The sequence below is a fragment of the Phodopus roborovskii genome, unplaced genomic scaffold (assembly GCF_943737965.1).
Source record: "Phodopus roborovskii unplaced genomic scaffold, PHOROB, whole genome shotgun sequence".
Classification (NCBI taxonomy): domain Eukaryota; kingdom Metazoa; phylum Chordata; class Mammalia; order Rodentia; family Cricetidae; genus Phodopus; species Phodopus roborovskii.
The window spans coordinates 478,154-501,915 of record NW_026126442.1 but is presented as its reverse complement, the minus strand read 5'-3'; the positions used below and the strand labels follow the sequence as shown (position 1 = coordinate 501,915).

Genomic DNA, 23,762 nt, shown 5'->3' with positions numbered 1-23,762 from the left:
GGCCCCCGTTCATTTTAAGGTTACTATGTATCCAAGTGTAACAAAAAGCCAGGCCTCTTTTAATACCATATATGAAGGAATGAGGAACTCTGCCCACTTTTTTTTTTCTCTAAATTACATTTACTTAGAGAGAGTGTGTGGTTGTATGTATGTGTGTGTGTGCCACAGCACGTGTACAGAGGTCAGAGGTCAGTCTGTGGGAGTCTGTTCCCTCCTTCCACCATGTGAGTCCCAGAGAGTGAACTCAGGCCATTAAGTTTTTGGTGGCATGTGTCTTTACCTGCTGAGATATCTCTCAGGCTTCCCATTATCTTCTATGCAGTAAATAATGAATACTCAAACAGAAACAGGCACACAGACACACACATGCACACAGACATCGACAGACACATACACAAACATGCATACACCGACACATACACATGTACATACATGGACACAGATACACAAACACAGACACACACATGAACACAGACATGCACACATACATATTCATACATACACACATAAGGTGGAATAGTGACATTACTAAGAAAAACCACATAGGATATCTGGAGAGTACAAGGCACTGAGGGAAAGGGCAGTGAGGAGAAAAATTGATATCATATGCTCACAGAAAGCAGCTATAACTATAAGGAATGTATTTTAAAACTCACTAAACCAAGGACTGCCTGCGCTGGCCCTTTTTCTCCCCTGTGAATCCCTCTGACCACTGTGGGCTACACATCGTTCCTATTCTTACAATTGTAACGGAGTTTCATAAACACAGGTGGAGGGGACAGTAATTGACTGCAAGTACGGCTGATGACAACCTCTCCCTCCTACATGGGGTGGTGGCCACTTTTACCCTTACTGCATCACTCTATCACACTCTCACACAGACCTGGCACACACAGGGCCCAAGACAAGCTTGATGATTGCTTAGTCCAGCGTTTAGAACCTTTGGAGTGCCCCAACTGGCTTTGCTTTAGCCTAGAACCTTCACTATTGGGATTCCCTGGAAAGTCTCCTCTCTCCAGGTTTTACCCCGATAAGCTGAAGTTCTCTTGGTTGTAAGGTTTCTTGGTCTCTTGACCACCCTGTGGAGGAATGACCTCTTTCAAACTCAGTTTCTCGAGCTGTCAGAGTCAGGCCCTCTCTCTCTTAGACTCCCCGTGTTGAATCTCTTCTGATCCATTAGTCTCCTCTCTCCCTTCTGACCCCTATTTTTCCCTTTACCTATTCTGGCTCTAAATCCTTCATTTACTCTCTCATATTTAATCATTTAACTGAACCCTTGTTACCACTGATTTCTTATATTTTAACTCACTTAAACCACTCTTCATGTGGACTATAGTAAAGAGCCAGCAAGTTACATATGCTTAAGGAGATGAATTAAAGGAACATGCAAATGGCCAATAGCTATATGCACGAGGGACAATTATACAAAGTTATAATTAAGCATGATTGTACATTACAATTATGCTTGGAAACTAAGATCGAAAAGACTCTGCTTTATTGGATGGGTAACCCCTACTGGGTTGAGTATAGTCATCTGCATGGAAGTGGAAAAGCAAAAACCAGAGACGCCAGTCTAAGTTACAAGATTAAGAGTTAGAGAAAAAATAATAAAAAAACTTTTTTTGAGATAGGGTCTCATGTATTTCAGGCTGACCTCCAAATCCATGTCTAGCCAAGGATGACCTTGAGTTCCTGGTCTTCCTGCCTCCACTGTCCATGTGCTAGAACTACAGGCATTCACCACCACACCCAGCTGATACGGTGCTAAGGACTTAACCCAGGTCTTCATGTTTGCTAAGCACGCCCGCCCACCTGAGCTGTACCCTCAAGAGGAAACCCTGGTAAACCAAACCCAACGGTGATGGTTTCTTACCTAATCAAACACCTTCGTGCTTCAAAGGATACCACTGAAAAAGTGAGCAGTGAGCCAGGCAAGTAGGCCAGTCAGTCAAGTACAAGCATGGAGACCTGGGTTTGATCCCCAGACTCTGTATTAAGAAGCAGGGCACAATGGCTCACAGCTGTAAACCCACCACTGGGGAAGCAGCAAAGGCAGACAACTGGCTACACAGGCCAGCCCACACCACTTCTGGCCTACATAAATGCACTCACTCAAACAGATATACTAAAGAAGGGCCAACCCATAGAATGGAAGAAACTATTTTTAAATCATACTTCCGACAGTGGTTTCTAATCAAAATATATAAAGAACCCTTATACGTTTTCTTTTAGACAGGGTCTCACTATGTGTCTCTGGCTGGCCTTGGACTCACTATGTGGACCAGGCTGTCTTTGATCTCACAGATATCTATCTACTTGCCTTTGCCTACAGAGAACTGGAATTAAAAGAGTGTGCTACCATGCCCAGCACTGAACAGATATTTCTCTAGTGGTTAGCAAGATGAAGATGGGCAATATGCTTAGTCATTAAGAAAATAAGAACCCCAATGAGACACTAATGCACTCCCAACAGGATGCCAAAACCAAAATACATAGGCAACAAGTATTGATGATACATGAAGAAGAGAGAGCCCTCATAAACTGCGGAGGGCATTGTAAAATAGTGCAGGCCCTTGGAAAATTGTCATGCAGTCCCTCAGACGTTAAACATAGACTTGCCCATAAGACCCAGCAATCCCACTTCTATGACTATGCTCAAAGGGAAAGGAGCACTTGTTCACACATTAAGCTGATATGAACATGTTTACAGCAGCATCATTCACAGTAACCAAGAAAGTGGCCAGCCAGACTCTGTCAACTCATGAATGGATGAGCTAAAAATTAGTAAAAATGTGGTATACACATACAATGGACCATTGTTTGGCAATTAAAGGAGTGAAGCACTAGTACATACAATGTGAATGAACCTTAAAAAAGTAATATTAAGAAAAATGAGCTGCCACAAAATACTCCTTTGCATGGTGTATAATTTATACAAAATGCCCCAAACAGGAAAATCAACTGAAATGGAAGGTAGGTTAGTGATTTGTAAAGGCTGGTGGATGGGGGGCGGGGGGAACAACTACTTAATGGCTAAGGGGGGGGTCTTTGTGGGGTAATAAAAATATTTTGCCATCAGACATTGGTAATGGTTACACATTATATATTAGTGAATATACTGGTGTGGTGGTTTGAAAAAGAAAAATGCCCCCAAAGGGAGTGGCACCATTAGGAGGTGTGGCTTTGTTGGGAGTGGGTGTGGTCTTGTTGGAGGAAGTGTGACACTGTAGAGGTGAGCTTTGAGGTCATGTATGCTCAAGCCACTCCTAGTGTCTCAGTTCACTTCCTATTGCATATATGTAGAACTCCAGCATCATGTCTGTCTGCATGCTGCCATGTCCCACCTTGATGATAACGGATTGAACCTCTGAAACCCAATTAAAGTCAACCAATTAATTATTTTCCTTTATAAGAGTTGCTGTGGTCATGGTATCTCTTCACAGCAGTAGAAATCCCAACTGCTATATAAATTGTACGTCAATAAGGGTATTCCAAGCTAGCCAAGGCTACATTGTGAGATCTTGTCTCAAAAAACAAACAAGCAAAAAAAAAAAAAAACCCAAACCAAAACAAACAAACAAACAAACAAACAAAAAACAAGCAAGCAAGCAAGCAAACAAACAAAAAAGCCCCACAAAAGATTATGGTTCATGGGAAGAGGAGTGAGGAAGAAAAATGCAATAGAGGGGCTGGGGGAGGTAGCCGGGACTGGGGGGCTGGAGGAGAGAGGGTATTTGCAGAAATAGGCGAGAACGAGACAGGGAATGGGGAACAACTAACTGCTTGGTGGCATTTTGAGGAGCAATGAAGATTTTTTTAAAAAGTTTTTTGAGACAGGGTTTCTTTGTACCCTGGCTGTCCTGGAACTCACTCTGTAGACCAGGCTGACCTCAAACTCAGAGATCCCCCTGCTTCTGCTTTCCAATGCTGGGATTAAAGGTGTGCCCCACCACTCCCAGCTGAAGAGGATTTTTTAGGATGCCTTTTTGTTTTATTTGTTTGTTGTTTTTTGAGATAGGGATTTTCTCTGTAGCTTTGGAGCCTGTCCTAAAACTCACTCTGTAGATCAGGCTGGCCTCGAACTCATAGAGATCCCCCTGCCTCTGCCTCCCGAATGCTGGGATTAAAAGTGTGCGCCATCATCAGTTAGGATGCTTTGATATAAGAGGCATGACACAGTTCCCCCTTCTTGCCTCTGCCTCCTGGGTGCTGGGGTTAAAGAGACATCACCAAGCCCCTGGCTCCCTTCACATTTTCACAAAGCACTTTTTTTTCCTTTGGTGGTGCTGGGGACTGAACCCAAGGCCTTCAGTAGACCAGTATCACTGACATATCCCTGTCTGTACAGACCACCTTAAAATCAGGTATAGTGCAGCTCACTGATGGTCACAAAGATTGAAGAAGGCTGGGCCATCTTCATTAAAAAAAAAAAAAAATAAGAAAGCTAGGTCTAATGGCACAGACAACCTGGGAGGACTTGCAGTTCAAGGCCTGCCTGGGGTGCCATGTGAATTCAAGGCAGACTGCACAATGCACAATTTTACAAAACTCTATTTCAAAACAAAAAGTAAAAATGAGGTGGTGGTGGAGAGATGACTTGGTGGTAAAAAACAAAACAAAACAAAACAAAACAACAACAACAACAAAAAAAAACCCTCAATCTTGCAGAGGACCCAGGTTCAGTTTCCAGCACCCACAGGGTAGCTCACAATCATCCCAAATTCCAGTCCCAGGGGATCCAACTTTCTCCTTTGACTTCTGTGGGTACCTACATACATCATACATACTTACATGCAGGCAAAACACTCATACACATACATATTTTTTTAAAGTAGAAATAGAAAGGCCTGGAAATATATAGCTCAGTGCCAGAGGGCTCTGCAGATAAACAAACAAACAAGTAGCAATTAAGATGGGATCCAGGAACCCTAATTTTTGAACATTTTTAAAAAATCAGTTTAAAATGAGAGCTGGGAATGGATACACACATCTATAATTCCAACATTTGGTAAGAAGGTAGATTAGGAGTTCAAAGCCAGCCTCAGCTATATAGTCAGTTCAAACTACCGTGGGTTACAGAGACTCTGACTCAAATAAACGAATACAAGAAGGAATAATGCAATAAGGTATTTGGCTTTGCTTCAAACATTACAGAAAACATGAATGAGCATATCTGGGAGTGTCCTGAATTGGCATCAAGACAAATTTAACACTGGCCACGAGTAAAGAGAACACCAAGATGAAACACAGGAGACGAGGAGGAGGGCTCTCTCACACAAGTGAGCCTTCTAGCTATACCTGGCCGGGCAGACAGAGTCCTGTCTCAGCCAGCAAGAAGGTGTGAAATTACATCTCCAGACTCAGGGTGAGCACTCTGTAAGCACCTTTCCTGGCTCGTCCCTTGTGGGTGTCTCTCATGATCTAGCTTAGCATGCTGTTCACGAGTGATCATTTACTGAGCATTACATGACAGGTGTGCATCTGTAATTTCCAACTCTATTCTAACATCCCAACCAGCACAATCATTCTCATTGTGAGGGCTTTTATTTTTGTTTTCCAAGACAGGGTTTCTCTGTGTAGCCCTGGCTTCCTAGAACTCATTCTGTAGACCAGGCTGGCCCTGAACCCAAAGATCCGTCTGCCTCCCCGAGTGCTGGGATTAAAGGTGTGTACCACCACTGCCTGGGCAGTTTTTCAGGCAGGGTCTCACTTTGTAGTCCTGATTGACCTGGAACTTCTTATATAGACTAGGCTGGTCTCAAATAGATCTTTATATAGATCCACCCGCCTCTGACTCCTCAGTACTGAGATTAGAGGTGCATGCCAACAGACCCAACTCATTACACCCATTTAACACATGAGAAAACCTAGGCCTCGGGCATAAGTAGTTTAGTCAAAATTACATAGTGTAAATGGATTCAAACCTGGCACGTCCAATTCTCAAGTATACAATTCATTCTCAAGATGCTTTAGGTCACACCTTCTTCCTAAAGTCCTTTCCTTTACCCACAACATCTGCTTCCTGTCTTTCCTGAATAGACACTCACTTTGGTGTTCACATACACAGGGTATGGTGTATCAACTACTCTGAAGCCACAGCCCCTTCCATATTGACACCCCATGTTCTTACAACACTGGTCAAGCCTGTTTGTTGCCCTTCACGTCTCAGTTCCCAGGCTACCTCATCCTGCCCCTTTCACTGTTCCCACATCACTGCAACCTTGCTCTGCAGTTCACATTCCTTCACTCTTCCCGAGAACTAACCCTCTGTCACACTGCACTCCCAAACTGCTTATTTACACACTGCACAACTCCCATCTATTCTCACACGTTTGAGTTCTCCATCATGGTGCATGATGGGGACAGCACCTAAGTAACTGTCTACCTGGTTGTCAACTGTGGACAAGAGAAATCCAGGAGAAAGGTTCCTGACTGTGTTCATCTGCATCGTCCTGTTGGCCACTGAACCTAGTTCCTAGTGTTTTGATTTCTTCAGAGCCAGCAGGACCAGCAAAGGCAGTCTCTGCTACTCTTCAGTAGTCTGACCTTGACCTGAGGTCCTGCTGAGAGCGCCATGGGACTGTCAGTCTCCCTGACTGGGACTTCTCTAGGGCAGGGGCAAAGGAAAAGGGCAGGATGGTGGATTTGAAAGTATTAGCTTACGCGTAGGTCTCTTCCTGCTAGGAAGTGGCACTGTGTAAGAGGGCTGAGTGCCTTCAGCATCCCAGTGTCCCTCTCTCCAGATACTGTGAGGCATTTTGGTCAACATCCCGTCTTACTGCATCCAAACCAGGAGTCAGGCAGCTTCTACACTAGCAGAAAGACATATGTCTATGTGCGTGCATGGGTGCGTGTGTGGAGGGAGAGCCACTCAGCCTTCTTGGAAAAAATGCGTGGATCCTGCATGGTTGTCAGCATAAACTTACAATAGCTCTAGAGGTGCCTCCACCCATTCCGCCTCTGTGTCCAGATCCGACCCATTCTGACAACTGCAGCTATAGCAGCTTTATAAGAAATACCCAGAAAGGAAGAAAAAGATCTTGTTTCTTGACCAAATAGCACAAACAGCATTAGCTCAAGCCTCTTCTTTCTTTCCCCAGCCCATGCATACAGAGATGAGTTTGTGGGCGCAAGCTGCCATTCTCCCTTTCCAAAGACAAAGCCAACCTTCAGGAATCAGAGCCCAGATGCTAATGGTGAGCCTGCTTCTGCCTAGTTGCTGCCCCACCTCCCCCTCCAGAGCCATACCTCTGCAAGGAGCCTCGAGCTGGACCTGGTAGCTCCCACCAAGCTCTATCTCGACAATCTCAGCCGAATCACTGGTCCCTGCGACCACACAGCGGAATCAGGCTGATTTTCTAAGATCTGCTTTCTGCTAATACAATGGCATCCTGGCTAATGCAGGGAGGCTGCGCAATCTCAGCCTGTCTTCTTGCTGCTGCTGCCGCGGCTGCTGGGCTGCGGTGACGTTGCTACCAAGGGGGAGGGAAGGGGAGGGAAAGGAGCAGGCAAGCCCACAGTACAGCCACTCAGCTTCCCGGTCGGTAAGCCTGGGGGAGGGGGAAGTAGAGAGAAGTCATAGAGAAGTCAGCCACAGAGGGCAGTAGGTGCAAGAAGATGATGGAGACTTTCAGACGGCAGCAAAACAAAACAGAAAAAACAACAAAACAAAAAAACGGGGAGAGCTGGGCTGGGCCCAGCTTGGCTCCGGGCCTCAGTGTTGGGAAAAGTCTAGCTAGAGGCTGGGAGCTCGCTTCCTTCCTTCCCCCTCAGGCCGCTCCTTTTAGCCCCGCCCTCCTCTTTTCCTCTACTGTGAATGACTTCTTGTTTTCCTGCCTTTTCCTTTAGTAAGGCTTCCAGCAGGGTTAGGTGGAAAGTAAGTCTAGGAGGGGCTTTTTGGAAGCCCCACCCAAAGGCTATGAGAAAACAAAACAAGCCCAACCCCCTAACCACCTATCACCACTCCAAGAACAAAACAGCAGGCTTCTTAAACCCAAACCTCAGGGCTAGATTCCTAGGATACACCTCCTCTGGGTGGGCTCTAGCAGGGGGGCAGTGACGTAAACCCCTTCCTTAACACAGGGTTTGGCTGTCTTCAGAGGGTCTAACTGTTGCATCAGTTTTTGGTCCTTGCTGACTGGTGTTCACATGGACTTACAAGGACAGAGAATAAACCAGGTGGAGAGTCCAGGAAGCGCCTCCCAGAGAAAGGCAGGCAAGGGAAAGAGGCTGATTTCTCAGAACAAAGAAAAATTCCTGCTCTGCCTGTAGGCCTACTGGACCTCCATCTCTTGCTTGTTCCGTTCTGGGCCCATCAGTGAGAATAAAGAGTAGTAGTGATGGTGTCCTCTCTGTTCACACTGTGCCACTGCGCAGCCATGCTACCCTTCAAAACAGCAACTTTTAGGCCAGAAATGGTGGTGCACGCCTTTAATCCCAGCGCATGGGAGGCAGAGGCAGAAGGATCTCTGTCATTTTAAGGCCAGCCTGGTCTACATACTGAATTCCAGGGTGGCCAGAGCATACAAAGAGACCTTGTTTCAAAAGTCCCACAAACCAACCAGCCAGCCAGCTGCCCAAGGTAGGCTTGGTGGTTCCAGGTATGGTGGAAGTTCCACCCAAGCCCCCTCCCCCATCTCCCTCCAAACCCTGCTGCATCTCGGAAAGCCCACCAAATGATGACTCCTGCCAGAGATGCTCAAGACCACTCCCACAGGGTATTTAAACTGTCCCCCCAGAAACCAGACTCTGGTTTTTCCCATTACCCTTTCCCTCTCCTCTCTGGGGTGTGGGGGTGGGGGGCTGGAAGGCCACACAGGAGTGTGGTATCCATTAAACGTGGGCCTTTTCTAATTCGGTTTGTTTGGTCTGATTGGGATTGCTACATCCGCAGAGAGGCAGTCCCAAGCCCCAGCCCTGTCCACTCAATCTTCACTCTGAACTGTTTCCCTTCCTCTTTTCCCCCCTTCCAGAAGTGGGGATTGAACTGAAGGCTTTATGTATGCCAAGCAAGCTCTCTGTCCCTACGCCATGCCCCAGCTTCCTCCTGAGTATTTCTACTCCACAGATGGTTGAATCTGAGTATGCAGAGCCCATGGTATGGAGGGCTGACTACACTGTCGTGACTCCATGGAGAAGACTCTGGACATCAGGTCTCAAGAAGCCTTTGGAGAAAGCATGGGTCTGGGTCACAGGCTTAATTAACTGTTTTTTTTTTTTTTTTTCTTGGCTCTGGAGACAGAGTCTTGCTATGTATAGCTCAGACAGGTCTCCAACTCGATGTACAGTTAAGGTTAGTCTCAAACTTGGGGCCAATCCTTCTGCCTTGCCCTCCTGAGTGTTGAGATTACTGGTGTGTGCCATTACACTCCGTCTCTTCCCCTTCTTGCTTTCTCCATGCCTTATGAGACCTGTGTGTCTCCTGACTCCATACAGAACAGAACTGAATTACAGAGATGGAAAGTGGCTAAAGACTCATCTCCAACCTTGACCTGCTTGAGGGAGAGTCGGCCCTGATCCTACAAGGTAGCAAACAATTAAGAATGTAAGGAAGGAGAAAGGGAGGGATTTACAACATTAAGACATGACTAGTCCTCTCAGGAGGGCTGGGAAGGTTTCGTAGTCCTTGCCTCTTCTGGAGCTGATATAGAACATTTAGAGGCTTTGCTGTAGGTTGAGCCGGTCATCTGTGACCACATGCATAGAGCACAGTTGATTCCTGTGAGAGCTCGGGGCCCAGGGTCTCTATCCCTGACACTTCTGTCAGGCCAAGTCAAGCACTGTTTGGCAGGACTAGGGATGCCTCTCACACGTTCAGTGCTTCCTTTAAACCAGCACACAACAGACCACAACCTCACTGCACGCCTGGTGTCAGAGAAGGCCAGGAGGGTGTTGGATCTCCTAAAATTGCTGTGTGGGCGCTGGGAACTACAGTAGGTCCTCTGGAAGAGCAGTTTGAGCCAACCCCCCCCCCAACTCCTAATGTATGCTTCTCAAATATAAATCTGGAGCTGAAGAACACTAGATTTTTGAGGATAGGTCCTAACACAAAGAACAAGGAGCCAGGTGCAGTGATCTTAGCATCTGTGATTGATGGGAGATGCCATTATGTATATATGTTTCTCATACTGGTTAATGAATAAAGCACTGTTGGCCAATAGGAAAGGAGATAGGAGGGTCTAGGAGACAAGGAGGAAAGAGGAAGGAGTAAGGAGGAGTCAACATGGAGAGTCTGGAGAAGGCAGATCCGCTTGCCGCCTCTCTCCAGTAAGATAAGACCACGTAGAAATACATAGAAATGGGTTAATACTTAAGACAGAGCTAGCCAGTGAGAAACTAGTACCCGGCCAACAGCATAATATCAAATACAGAGTCTCAGTGTGTTAATTGGGGCTGGTGCAGCTACGGCAGGACAAGATCAGGCAGGTGGGAAAACCTTACTCCTTACATGTGATCCTACTATTTGGAGGCAGGAGGACCGTGTTTGTGGTCAGCCTGGATTACATAGCAGGACCCTGTCTCAAGAGGGACAGAGCAAAAAGACTATGTAATAATACCTTTGTCCCTAATCTTTCCCAATAACCTCTCCATTGACCTTTCGCCTCAGGGAACTTATTTGGAAATAAGGGAGTACTTTTGTTTGTGCTGTTCTATTCAGGTATTTTTGATAACAGCAGAATCCATGCTTGGCCATGTTTCACCCCAAACCGTATGGCTGAATCAAATAGCAAAGATAACAAATGCTCAAATTAAAACAAGTCAAAATAAATTATGATAAACTGTACTCTTCTGATCTAGAAGCATCCTGAGGCAATTCCTCCTTGCACATTTATTATTTAGTGTATGTGTGTGTGCATGCATGCATACTCACATATACATATGTAGGTCAGAGGACAACTTTCAGGAGTCAGTTCTCCTTTACCCTCATGTGGATTCTGGAAATTGCACTCAGGTTGTCAGGCTTGGTGACAAGCACCTTTACCCACGGAACCAACTCACTGGTCCATCCTGCGACTTTTAAGATCTGTGTGTGCATGCGGTGCGTGTGCGTGTGTGTGTGTGTGTGTGTGTGTGTGTGTGTGTGTGTGTGTGTGTGTGTAGGGTTGGTACGTGCATGCTTACAAAGTCACTGAGGCTAGCAAAATTAGCTAGTCAGCAAGCCCCAGGCATCTGCCTGTCTCTGCTTCTCTACTGCTGGGATTACAGGCCTGCCACTGACACCTGCTGTTACACAGGTGCTAAGGATCAAACTCATGTCCTCATGTTTACAGGGCTAGTACTTTACTGATCCAGTCATCTCCCAGCTTCCAAAATCACACTATGAGCATCTATAGAACTGGTATGTATAAGGCACTGAGGGGTGTTTGGGAATAGTAATCTAAGAAAAGGGACTTAGAGTTTCATTAAAATTTTTGTCAATTATTGTCAATATGCCTCTGGGGTGGGCAGGGCAGCGGTATGATACAAGAATTAGAACATGGATTTCAATTCTTTTCCTAGCCTTAATATACAAAACAGATCTGCTCTGGCTGAAGCTGGGACATAAAGCACCAAGGTCCCCAATCTCCTTTCCCCATTGTGGGGCTCTGAATAGAATTCAAAAGGATTCTACCACTTAAAGAAAAAACATCCCAAAAACATCTGGGCAGAGGCAAAGACAGGACTGAACATGGTTTGTAGAACCTGAAGAATATGAAGAATGAAACAAATGGTTCAACTAAAAGAAGTCATCTCTGGGGGCTGGGGGAGATGACTCAGTCAGCTAAATGCTGGCCATGCAAGTTTGAGGGCCTGAATTCAGAGCCGGAAAAGGCTGGACATAATGGCAGTATGCCTGTAATTCCTGAGCCAAGGAAGGAGGAGGATCCTGGGGCTCGCTGGACAGTCTAGCCACACAGGTGAGCTCTAGCTTCAGAGGAAAACCCTGCCTCTAAACAATGAGGTGAAGAGGACACCTGACATGGATCTCTAGTCTCCACATGCATGCACACACACATGACCCACAAATGTACACACACGAACACACAAAAAATATTCAAAACAAGAAATCACCTCTTCCTGCAAAGCTCCTAAATCAATTGTTAATAAAACAGCAGACTAAGCCTCCCAGAGCAGAAATAAGCTTTGTTCTGTATGTGAAGTTATGAGTGTTCTCTTGTAGAACCCCCTTTCCTGGCTTTAAGTTTCTGTGCCTTCAGAGGCTGTGAGATTAGATGAAGGTGCTGACTTCTCCATAGGAAAGCGCTTGTCTTTGAAATACATGAGAGATGCTCAGAGAATTTGGAGATTTATGAGCTGGCATTAATAGTGGGTATCAATCAGTGGCTGAGTTACAAGGAGAATAAACAAGCTGTCAGATGTGTGAGCACACCTGGTCATGACCTCAGAAGTCTGCCTTTACAAATGGAATGCCAGCCGACGCCCACAAGGTCGTCTGTCTTCCCTCTGGGCAGTGTAGCTGCTCCTAGCTGAACAGGATACTCTTCCTAACTGGTTTCATGTTATTTTGGACTCCAAGCAAGGCTGGCCAGAATTCTGGGAGTGTTCTGGAAGGGCTGTCCCAGACACACCAGCTGCTTCCTTATTAGGCCTCCCTAATATAGTGAGAGTCCTCTTTCCAAGCACAGTTCTGCTTTGGGCTTCTTGCCTTTGCTGCTGAAGAACTCAGTTAGAAGTTTGCCTCTAAAACTCAACACAAACACCCTGCAAAAGGCCTGACCCTGCGGCAGGACAGGGCAACCTAGTGTGGTTGTATGTCTTTTCCCCAAGTCTGTCTGCTTCCTTATGACCTGACAATGTGCAGATACCTTTAAAGCATCACTGACAGAAAAAAACCCCTGGCAAAACTCATGCCCGCTCCAAGCTTCTTAGTCTCGGCAGTGGCTAGAGCTCCTTAGGTCCCAACTCAATGAGTGGGGACTGCAGCGCTGGGCCTTTACACCCAGAAAAAGAACAAACCACCAACAGTTGCTAGCCAAGAATCACTTCCTTTATTTCACAAAAACCTGATAGTAAATTGCTCCAGGGTCTCTTTTTGTAGGGAAGGGATTATACCTAGACAATCAGTCTTTTCAGGCCAGCATCTTTCCTTAGCTCAGCTTCTAGCACCTGGTCATCCTGGAGACCTATTACAGTCCCTTTCAGGTATAATTGCAAAGTAAACCAAATCCTAAGTCCAGAGAGGGTTCCTATGCAAGATGTTAATGAGTAGCCTCCCTCCCACCCACTTCATTCCACAGGAACGAGCACACACACTCCTCACTCTCAGAGGCCGGCTTGTCACGTCACAGTTATGTCTCTAGAAACAGAGAACCTGCCACAAATCCTATTTCTTCTGAGTTTAGACAACTAGAGGGGAGAGGAGGACATCAGGGAACCAGGTAAGATTCAGGGCCTACCTTGACAGACTGGGCTCTTCAGAAAGAAGGGATGGAGAATGCAGCAGTCAATGAGGCCCACAAAGTCTCCCGATGCCAGATGCAGGTGAAGTAAGGGAGCAAGGCACCACCGAGACTAGAGGCAGGGATAGCCCAAGCCCTGTATGGCCTGCTTTGCTCGGAGACAGTTCTTAAGCACTGATTTGCAGGAGTAAGATAGCTGGATCAAAGGACCCTGAACTGCTTCTCAACTGTCCAGTATGGTCAACACCTTGCTTATCCTTTGATAGTGCCTTTTGGCTCCTGGGCTCTGGGAAGCAAAGTCACGGTGCTCTCTGCTCCCCCTCCTCCCAGACAGTGGACTGAAGCATGCAGGCAGCCACACTGCTAACCAATCAGTTTGTCCAGAGCTGTAAATAAAAGGGCACATATGCATAGAGAAGTGGCTATGAGAAGAATCTAGATTGAATTACACAAACCAGTTGTGGGGCCAGGGTGGGGGAGGTGAGGGAGAGAGCTGAGGGAAGCCTAGATGCCTTTCAAGGAAATCTCCAAGTCCGCCCGGCCTCAGCGTGGCAGTCATCATAGTCCCACTTCTCTAGGGGACCTGGTTCCCGTCCCGCCACGCTCTCAGCGGTGGGGTCTGTGTCTCTGGGACTCCTCTGTCACCGTGGAAGCCTTTCCTGGATGTGCCTTCTTTTCCAGTAGAGTTTAGATGGTGGCTTCCAGAGTCTAGCTCTCCACGCTTGGGAAGAGCACTGAACTACCTTTGTAGTGGCAACAGCAAAGACTTTCTTTATACCAGTAATAGTATTTGCTTTAGTTATAAGACCAAGGTTAGCTTAAGCTTTGTTTTGTTCACTTAAATAATTTAACAAGCAGGTGTGTGGAGTCTGCCTTTGTCTTGAGGACTCAAGAGGTTTGGTTCCTTACTGTACAGAGAAGGGACTTGATGTTAAGATGGCCCTAATTCCAGCCGGGCGTGGGTGGCACAGGTCTTTAATCCCAGCACTCAGGAGGCAGAGGCAGGCAGATCTCTGAGTTCGAGGCCAGCCTGGTCTACAGAGGTAGTTCCAGGCTCCAAAGCAATACAGAGAAACCCTGTCTCGAAAACCAAAAAAGAAAAAGAGATGGGCCTAATTCCATAGCCTGGCAGCTATGGAACTCTGGGAAACTCCAGGCTGTAAACTGCTGTGATATTCCTTCAGAGGCTTGAAGTACAATTAAAGAGCACATGTCACACCTGACATACATATTCAGCAACATGTCACTATTATTACTCTGTCTCCGGTAGATGACTAGGGTTCTTGTTTCTTTTCTTCTTTCCCAGTGTTCAGAAAAATCTAAATTGGGTCTGAGGTATTTGTGGGCAGATTATCTAAATCAAAGGAAGAAACTGGCATGATGATGCACACCTGTAATCCCAGCACTACAGAAAGGGAGGCATCCTCAGTTACACAGCAAGTGGGAGGCCAGCCTGGACGGAAAGAGACACTGTCCAAAACACAAAGACAGAATCAGGAAATGGAAGGACAGTTATGTCCGTCACTTCCTTCCTTCCTTCCTTCCTTCCTTCCTTCCTTCCTTCCTTCCTCCCTCCTCCCCCTGCATTAGGCCTGGTGATCCTGTGTCCAACAGATCTACAATGGTAGCCTTCCTGGAGTCTCACTCTACCTCGCAGAGCAAAGAGGCCACTCTACCAATAGTGTTACCTGCTGTAAGCCATGTTCCCAGACTGAAGGCACGTCTCCTGAAGCCCCAGCTCAGCTCCCAGTGGGTGAAGGGAGGAACAGCCTGATCCCAATATGGCAGGATAGGTCTGTCCAGGCTGTTGTATGCCCAATCACAGCTGCCTGTTCAGCCTACGGACTAATAATAGCAACTCTGATGGCTATGGATTAAGACAGAACTGTACGAGGTGTTTATTTTTACACTCAGGCGTTCAGTATCAAGTTTTCCTGGTTACTGTCCAAATGTAGGGCAGCTTCTTGCTACAGGAGTGGCCTCAGGCTTCTCCAGGTTGCTCAGCTGGGTTCTGAAGGAAGCAAGCTTTGTGGAAACAGTTCAGTGTTAATAGACAGGGAAGTGGAGCATGCAGATGTCAGCTGCCCAGGTGTCCAGTCTGAAATCTCTGTGATCACATGAGCCTCAAATTGAAGGTTGCTGCCCAAAGCATTCTCCTCAGTCGGGTAGGCCTCTTCTAGAAGAGCTAACGGTTGTTTCAGTTGGGACGTAGGTATATGTACACTTGTACAAACTGGCTGTATTGAAATGATCTGAACAAAGTCGAGGAAGGATTCCCACCCAGCATTCCCGAGCTTTGCCATGTACAAGTCACAGACAAGTGCAATGTGTACTGATGGGAAAAAGAAAGGAATTCTTGGGACGCGTGAGACAAAGATCAGGCTGAGACTGTCCTCACGTGGTTTGTAGTTTCCAGTAGGAACATCACATTTCTTAGAAACTTGTGCCAGTAGAGCTGCACTCCTACAGGACACAACAGGCTAGAGCCAACAAGAAACCGGCTGTCTGGCCAGAAGCCAGAGCCCACGTCACCTCTTCCCAAAGGCCTACAGAGTGGGGTCCCAGTAACCTTATAAACGCTGACCACAGCACAGGGAGCCCCAAGGCGAGTGGGAGGGAGTCCCTGCCCCATCAGGCAGACAGGACTGTGAGGAAGCAGACAGCTGGACTGCTCATGTAAATAGACGCAGACAGGCCTACTGAGGGGCTACTCATCAACAGCAGACTGCTGGAGAATGACAAAAATGTCCCACACATCAGGTAGGAATGCTGCAGTGCAAAAAACCAGGCAAGCACATGGCAGCAAGGACTCCTTCACCTCCCTGCTATGGTTGACTCAGGGGCACGTCAGCGGCACAAGGAGCCAGGGTGTGAACTCAGTCAGTACATTCTTTTTCTGTCATTCAACGCGTATCTACCTGGTCGTCAGAACAACAATGCAGCCCCAGAGACAACCAGATTTGATCACCAGCGATAAGGGTGGAAGCTGGCATGCCTAGGACCATGGCAGGAAGCCCAGGGCAGGAACACTGCTTTCATTCTCTGCTTTCATTCCTGGCATTTTCTCTGATGTCCTGGGTCATATGGGGCAGGCTACCTGTCCTCACAAGCTCCAGGTCTGCCACCTGAAAAGGGACTGGCTACTTGTGGCTATCTTTTGGTGGTGAAGTAAGAACAGGATTTGAAAAATATGAAGAACAGGAAACGTAAGTGCTATGAAATAAAGTACCTGAGCAAAGCATTTCAGAACCGTGATCACTGACACAATCAGGTTGAGGGCCATGGCTCCCTCCCGGGCTTCCCCCTTCTAGGTCACGATGGCCATATCGGAAAGTGGGCTTGAGAAACAGGTGAGATACTTAAGGGTCTTCTTGGCTACATGGAAGGCAGTGGTTTCCACGCACACGTGGGAAAGCGCTGGGCTGCGAACGCTGGTCTGACTCGCTCTCAAGTCCTGCTATCATTACTCTAACACACTGCTAATGTCCTCGGTAGAGAACACCCAGTAAATGCCTTAATTTGAGACTTGTTTAGATTTTGTTCTAAAATAGAAGAAAAATCACTACCCTTCTCAATGACTATTAATAAATGACAAGATATTACCAATCATAACCATGGCGGTTTCCTATGGTAGTGATTGGCATCAAAGCAGTACAGTTTTATATTCATGCTTAACCTTGTGCCTTTTTTGAACTAATATTTATTTACTCTTCACAATATGTTCATCTTTGCCTAGTGGCTAAAGAAGTCTCTTCAAGTGTTTGGTGTTACCTTTTGGGCTGTACTGAATTAGTTCGCTACCTTCCCTAACCTCAGACTGTTAGCTGCCAATCAAATATTCACTCTTACCTCTTTTCGGCTTTGGTAACTCGGCTGAATACAATGTTGTCCAAGTTGAATTCTGTATTCCTATTTCCCCTGCAGGAGTGAGTGTGCTTGAAGAGGAAGTGTGTAGGCTTTGGGGCAATCTCTGTATGATGAATGGGATACACCCTTCCTCTCTCACCTATCCTACTGCCAGCAGGGTAGGTGTGACAACTGTAGTCACTACCTAAGGCCATAACAATGGCCTGGCAGAAGCTGTCAGGAGACACACAAGCGGAACAGTAAGCAGTTTTGGAACTCATAGAATGTGGTTTGGCGATCAGCAAAGCCATACCCGAGTAAGCCTTGAAGAGGCAGAGGCCCAAGGACTACATGTCTCTAGGACCTCATGCTGCTATTGAGCACAGCTCTATTTATCGCTTTCATGACCACCACATCTCTTATAATCTGTGAGTTGTATGAAAACTCTTAGGAGGTTTCTAGCCCCTCACTGGGCAGTGTCACCCGTACTTATAATAATAGTGATGGACTTTTCCCAAGCATTGCTGCTGGAGCAGATTAATGACTCAGCCACCACTCTTAGAAAGAATCTACACATAGAGATTGTTAGGAAGGTAGGTTAAATGTTTTTAAGGTAGAAAATCTTGTTTATAAAGACACATTTTTGATAGTTGAATGAGGGACTCATTGAGGTCAGGGAACAAAACAACGGCAATGTGACTATTGCTGACATACCTTTCTTGCTAGAAAGGGTGACCGAAGGTGATGACTGATTTTGTGCTCTCTTCTGTCTTAAGGTTCCTGATATGATTTAATAAAAAAATGTTGATGAGTAGGTATGTACCCAGGGATTTAAATTAGAAATGACTGTTTTTCATATATAAAAGTTTAGACTTGTGATTCTCTTAAGATTTTTTTATTAGATTATCTTTTGAGATAAATAATAAAATAATTGATCTTTTCTTTGTAACCACAGAATGCAGCCTGCCAGTAAAAGAACTGGCTGAGAAAAATACCTTGGTTGTTTACACTCTGTTAATCTGTAACAAGCTGCCTGGAATGTATGTAGGTTCTTGGGGATAATTTACTTTTCACCTGTAATATGTAAAATGTTTCATCATGTGATGGAAATGAGAAACATGTTTTTTACTTTTATTCATTGTAATTACTTACTTGAAAAATAGAATGTAACCCCACTGTAATATTTATATCACTTGAAAGATTCTGCTGGGGTACTTAAGCTGTAAGGGAAAAATAAAATGAAAAAGGAGAACATGAGGGTAAAAGAACAGAACAGAAAAAGAATGGAGTAGAAAAGACCTCAAGTGTCTGTCTGTCTGTCCAGTAGTTCACCTACTTTGCATCTCCTCTTCAGTTTCTCTGACCTTGCCATTGTCAGCACCCTAGGTGAGACCCTGACATGTTGGAGATGTGTGTGTGTGTGTGTGTGTCACTTTTTTTGCTGGCCCCAGGGAATTAAGTTTTACTCCTTCAGATAGAGAGTCAGTTGAGTGATTAGTCTGTCAACTCTGCATCTCCCCATCAGTTCCTGAGCTGCTGAGGGCTCGTGCCTACAGCAGCAGGAAGCTGCACAAAAGATGGAAGGGGCCTGGAATGGCAGAGACTACACAGAGTAGCACTTCTGCTGCTATTGCGTAGAAATAAACTTTCCATCTTATCCAAGTCACACACACACATATATATATTCTACTTTAGATGTCCTACCACATCTTAATAATCAAGTCTTATTGATCCTATCCACCTTTCTCTATCCTTATTTTACTAAAGACTAACCTATAATTGTCACTTGTCTGAATCTTTACAACATCTAGCTTGAGACCTTGAGTCATCCTTTTAAAATGAAGTCTATTATATTACTCTCTTCCCTAAAAACTCTTAACAGAATAACTGACTGAATATTTCAAAAATGATTAGCAGAGAGGATTTTGAATATTTCTAAACATATATCACACAAATGGTAAATGTTTAAGGTGAAGGATATGCCAATTACCGTGACTTGATTGTTTTACATTATGTAAAGACAGAAATATCATATTATACCTTGTAAATTGTACAGTTTGGGGACTATTTAGAAATTGTCAATGATTTCCAAAGAATCCCAACTTCTCAAAGGTATACTTGACCTTTCACAATCTCTTCAGGCTCTTTGTCCTGTGGTTTCTGTACTGTCTCGAAACTGCTCATTTGTCTAGATGACTCCTACAGAGCCCTCAGATTTTCCTAAAGTTTTGTTAATCCTGGGTTAGCACAATACTTCACAGATGGATACAAACCTGATGGTCAACCTTATAAAAGAAATAAAACCATGAGTATGCACATGACCCTAAGGGCTATAAGCTACTTTAAGTATCACCATCTCATGCAATTTTTTCTTTCCTCTTTGGCTGCATGCTACAGATAACAGCTGTGTTTTTCATCTTTGTAGCTCCCTAACCTAGCCTAAAGCCTGGTACATAGCAGATGCTTAAGATGTGTCCTGAGCTTACGCATGCCAGGCAAGAACTCTATCTCTGAACTCATTCAGCAACTGAACCTTCACTAAACTACACTGGAAAGATGTGTTTCTCCAGAGGGGCCCACAGCTGTCACAAGTGTGGACAGTTTATACAGTCTGTCTCCAGTTCTCTTTGCCAGGGTGTCGGGTTCTGGGGAGGAAACAAGAACTTCACTGGCTGGCTTCTGGGACATGCAGAGAAGTGCCCCAGGGACCACTTCCACTGCTGGGCCTAGGCCCAAGCATGAGACCCAGAACAAAGTGTTCTGACATTCCTTCCTCTTTCCGTCTTCCTACCTCACCCTTTAACCTCACCAGCCATTAGCTAGTCATGGGGGCTGCTGAGTAGCAAGGAAAGAATGCAGGATGCGTGGCAAAAAGTCTAGCATTAGTTCAGGAACAATTTGTGTTTTTTTCCTTAAAAGGGCAGGGAGGAGAAAAAAAAGAGGGCAGCCTATGAAGTTACATAAGACCCACTGTCCTCCCTGGGAGCTATTCCAACTCCATCTGGAAGACTCTTCAGGCTGTTCAGAATTTCAAGGAAGGGCTGGGCACGTCCTGCTTGGACAACCTACACTGGGGCCGTTTCTAGAGGGAGGGAGGTTCTGGCAGGGGGAGCACGATTCTTCACTCCCATTGCCAACTGCAGCCCCACTGGGTTCACATGGGGACAGGACACTGCATAATCCACTTACAATCAAACCTCACAACAAGGACAAGCCCCTTTGCCAAAACAGAGTACATCTGGCATCAGGCCTCTGGGGCCCCACTCCAAAAGAGGCAGGATCTTGGGAATCCAACAACCCAAGCCAACTGCATACCAACCAGGTGGTGGCAGGGTTTCGTCCCTGCTTCAGGTACATTGACAGTGAATTTGTGGTCCTAAGGACTCCAAGATGTCACTCTTACCCCCCAAACTAGATAATTTAGTAATTACAACTGAGTACCTATGAAGTGCCAGGTACCATACTATGTGGACAAACAGACCTGGTGGCTATTTGTCTTATGTAACTTCATGAAGCTACTAGCTCACCTAGGGAGACCAAACAATACGAGCAAGATGATGCAGGTTGGGGTGGGAAGTAGCTGAGTGACAGCACACTTGCCTAACATATAAAAGGCACTGGTTTCTCCCCAACACCATCCCCTACTAAAACATAAACATACAGACTATCAATTAGGCCTTGGGGATGGCTGAATCAGAAGGAAAAAATTACATTATAAAAATCATTGGGAATGAATTTAGAGATAGAGTTCTCACCTGACATGTATGTTTCTGGGTTCAATTCTTAGTAATGAACACACACAAACATAATTAAAGTGGGCTGAAGAGGTGGTCCAATGGATAAGAGCTCTAGCTGCTCCGATAGGGGATGTGGGAGTGTTCCTAGTACTGACATGGCAGGTCACAACCATCTCTAACTCCAGTTCCAGGGTATTCCAGGGCTTCCAAGGCACCATGAATGCACGTACATGTTAACTAAGTACTCACAATTTGAGTGTGATCAAACCCACATGAAAAGTCAGCCAACCTGGTGAGCATTTGTAATCCCAGTGCTAGAGAAGCAGAGACAGACTGCTTAACCTAAGTTTGTTCTGTGTTACACAGACCTACACATACGTGTGCCTGTGCATATTTGTGCACCCATGTACACAGGAATTCTTTCTCTCTCTTTCTCAGTTTTGTCCAGCAGCTAACTAGCTAGTGCTCCTAACCACTGAGCCATCTCCCCAGCCTTAACATCTTTCTTGAGTGTTTAAACTGAAAATGCTGTTTTCCACATAGCTGCTAGAAGAGATCAACACCCTGATCCAGCTGAGGTCTACTTTCACTCATGGATTTTGTTGGAGTTTAGCCCATTTATATTTGATATTTATACTTGAGGCATAAGCACTCACATTACCCATTACAACCTCAGGCCATTTATTTTTATCTCTTTGTGGTCAATGTAGGAGCTATGAAAAGGTGGGTATAAGATTCTAGTTTTTTCCTCCTCCCTCCCTCCCTCTCTCCCTTCCTTCCTTCTTGTTCTTGCTTTTCAGACACAGTCTTACTATATAGTCCTGGCTGTCCTGGAACTCACTCTGTAGACCAGCTGACCTCAAACTCACAGAGATCCACCTGCCTCTGCTTCCTGAGTGCTGGGACTAAAGGCGTGTACCACGACATCTGGCTGTTTTTCCACTTTTTCTTAAGACAGGTTGCTGCTATATAGTCCAAGCTAGACAGAAACTATGATCCTCCTGCCTCTGCCTCCTGCGTAGCTGCAATTAGTCATGTACCATTGTATCTGGCTTCTGTAAAGGAAAATTCCATAGCACTAGGCAAGTGATAATGATTACTTTCGGTCTCAGATTAATTTAAAAACTCTTGAGATTTATTTACTTTTAAAATTTTGTATGGGTGTTTTGCCTGCATGCATGTCTGTGTACCACACAGGTGCCTGGTACCACTGGAGGCTAGGATACGGTATCAGATTCCCCCAGGACTGGAGTTACAATGACTGAGTCATCATGTGGGTTCAGGGAACCAACCTAGGTCCTCTTTAAGAGCAGCAAGTGCTCTAACCACTGAATCCCCTCTCCAGCCCTCAGATTCATTTTTATAATGGAGACAGTAATAATAGCTTTCTTACAGGCGAAAGGAAAAGTTAGAGAAAAGACACATGATGTCAAAGACAGTGACTGGTATTTACCTCAGTAAGCAACAACTATACTAAATATATTTCAGGAATCTAATTTACAGCAGGGAACCATGTCATTATTATGGCCGCTGCTTCCTGTTCAACAGGTAACTGCATCACAGCTCTGTTCTCTGCTCTTGTGTCATAGGAAACATCCCAAGAGAACACAGAGAAAGACAGGTACCATCTGCAAATCAAAAACTCCCCATCCAATAAACATAGCTAGGGCATGACTACCTGGATCTCCCACTGTCGACAGAACACAGTGGGAGAGTCCTCCACAAGAACTCACGGGCTGACAAGATTCTCTTTAAAGTCATTATTTACATATAGAATACCACATAACTCTGCTTTAGAAAACTCTTGCCAGGAGTGGTGGTGCATGTCTTTTCTCCCAACACTCACAAGGCAGAAGCAGGGGGAGCTTTGTAAGAGAGGCCAGCTTGGCTCAAATTCTGGGTTAGCCAGGACTACACAGAGGATTAGGTCTTTAAAAAAAAAAAAAAAAAAAAGACTGATTTATCCTGTCTTCTAAATTCCTACAACCAATGCTCTAATTTGGGACTCCCTCAACTCTCAACAAATTTTTCAAACGGTAAAAGTTTACACTGTTGTAGAAGAAGGCAGATGACATCACACACATACAAGTATAAACTATGATAAACAAATAAGCAAAGGGCCTGGTCAGAAACAAGCAGGAGGGAATTCTGCCCTGTGGCACAGGTGTTTAAGTGAGGCCTGGAAGGACCTTCATCAGATGAAGGCTGAGCAGCAAGAGTCTAGAAGAGTCTAGGTAGAGCAGTAAGAAGCACGGTTGGCCCTTTAGAAAATAACAGGCATTTTCACAGTTCTGCCAAAGAACTTAGGGGAGAATCAGGAACAGATACAGAAAATTAAGCAAGCAAAAAGGTGTACTAAAAGTTACACATGGTACAAGGTTCACAGGCCAAGATTCACAGAAAATGCAAGGTATTAACTTAATTAGAACTTGTGAAGAAAGTAGGTTATTATTACTATTATTGTTATTATTATTATTGTTGTTTTTTGGAGACAAGGTTTCTTTCTGTAGCCCTAGATGTCCTGGAACTTGCTCTGTAGACCAGATTGGCCTCATATCTGCCTGAGCCTGCCTCTGCATCCCAAGGGCTGGGATTAAACACGTGAGCTACCACGGACCAGCAAAGAAGCAGGTAGGTTATGAATGCTACGTTTTTGCTTTCTATGCTAGGAAGTCATGTTATTTAAAATCAAGAAAAAAATAGCTGGGTTTGGTGGCACAGGACTACAGCACCAGCACTTGGGAGGCAGTGGCAGAAGGGGGTTAGGACATCAAGATCG

At 45.4% G+C, this 23,762-nt stretch overlaps 1 protein-coding gene across 4 annotated transcripts in view; it reads right to left on the bottom strand.

Moving 5' to 3' along the window:
- Rusc2 (RUN and SH3 domain containing 2) overlaps positions 1–23,762 on the bottom strand; it is a 45,611-nt gene that overhangs the window by 12,119 nt on the left and 9,730 nt on the right. The window contains exon 1 of one of the 4 annotated variants that reach the window (XM_051187646.1): positions 13,398–13,536. The exons of 2 other annotated variants lie outside the window; for them this stretch is intronic. The gene's annotated coding sequence lies outside the window, so the exon portion shown is untranslated. Of the gene's footprint in view, positions 1–7,248; positions 7,540–13,397; positions 13,537–23,762 lie in introns of those variants that run through there. One more of the 4 variants, XM_051187643.1, reaches the window with a different exon arrangement.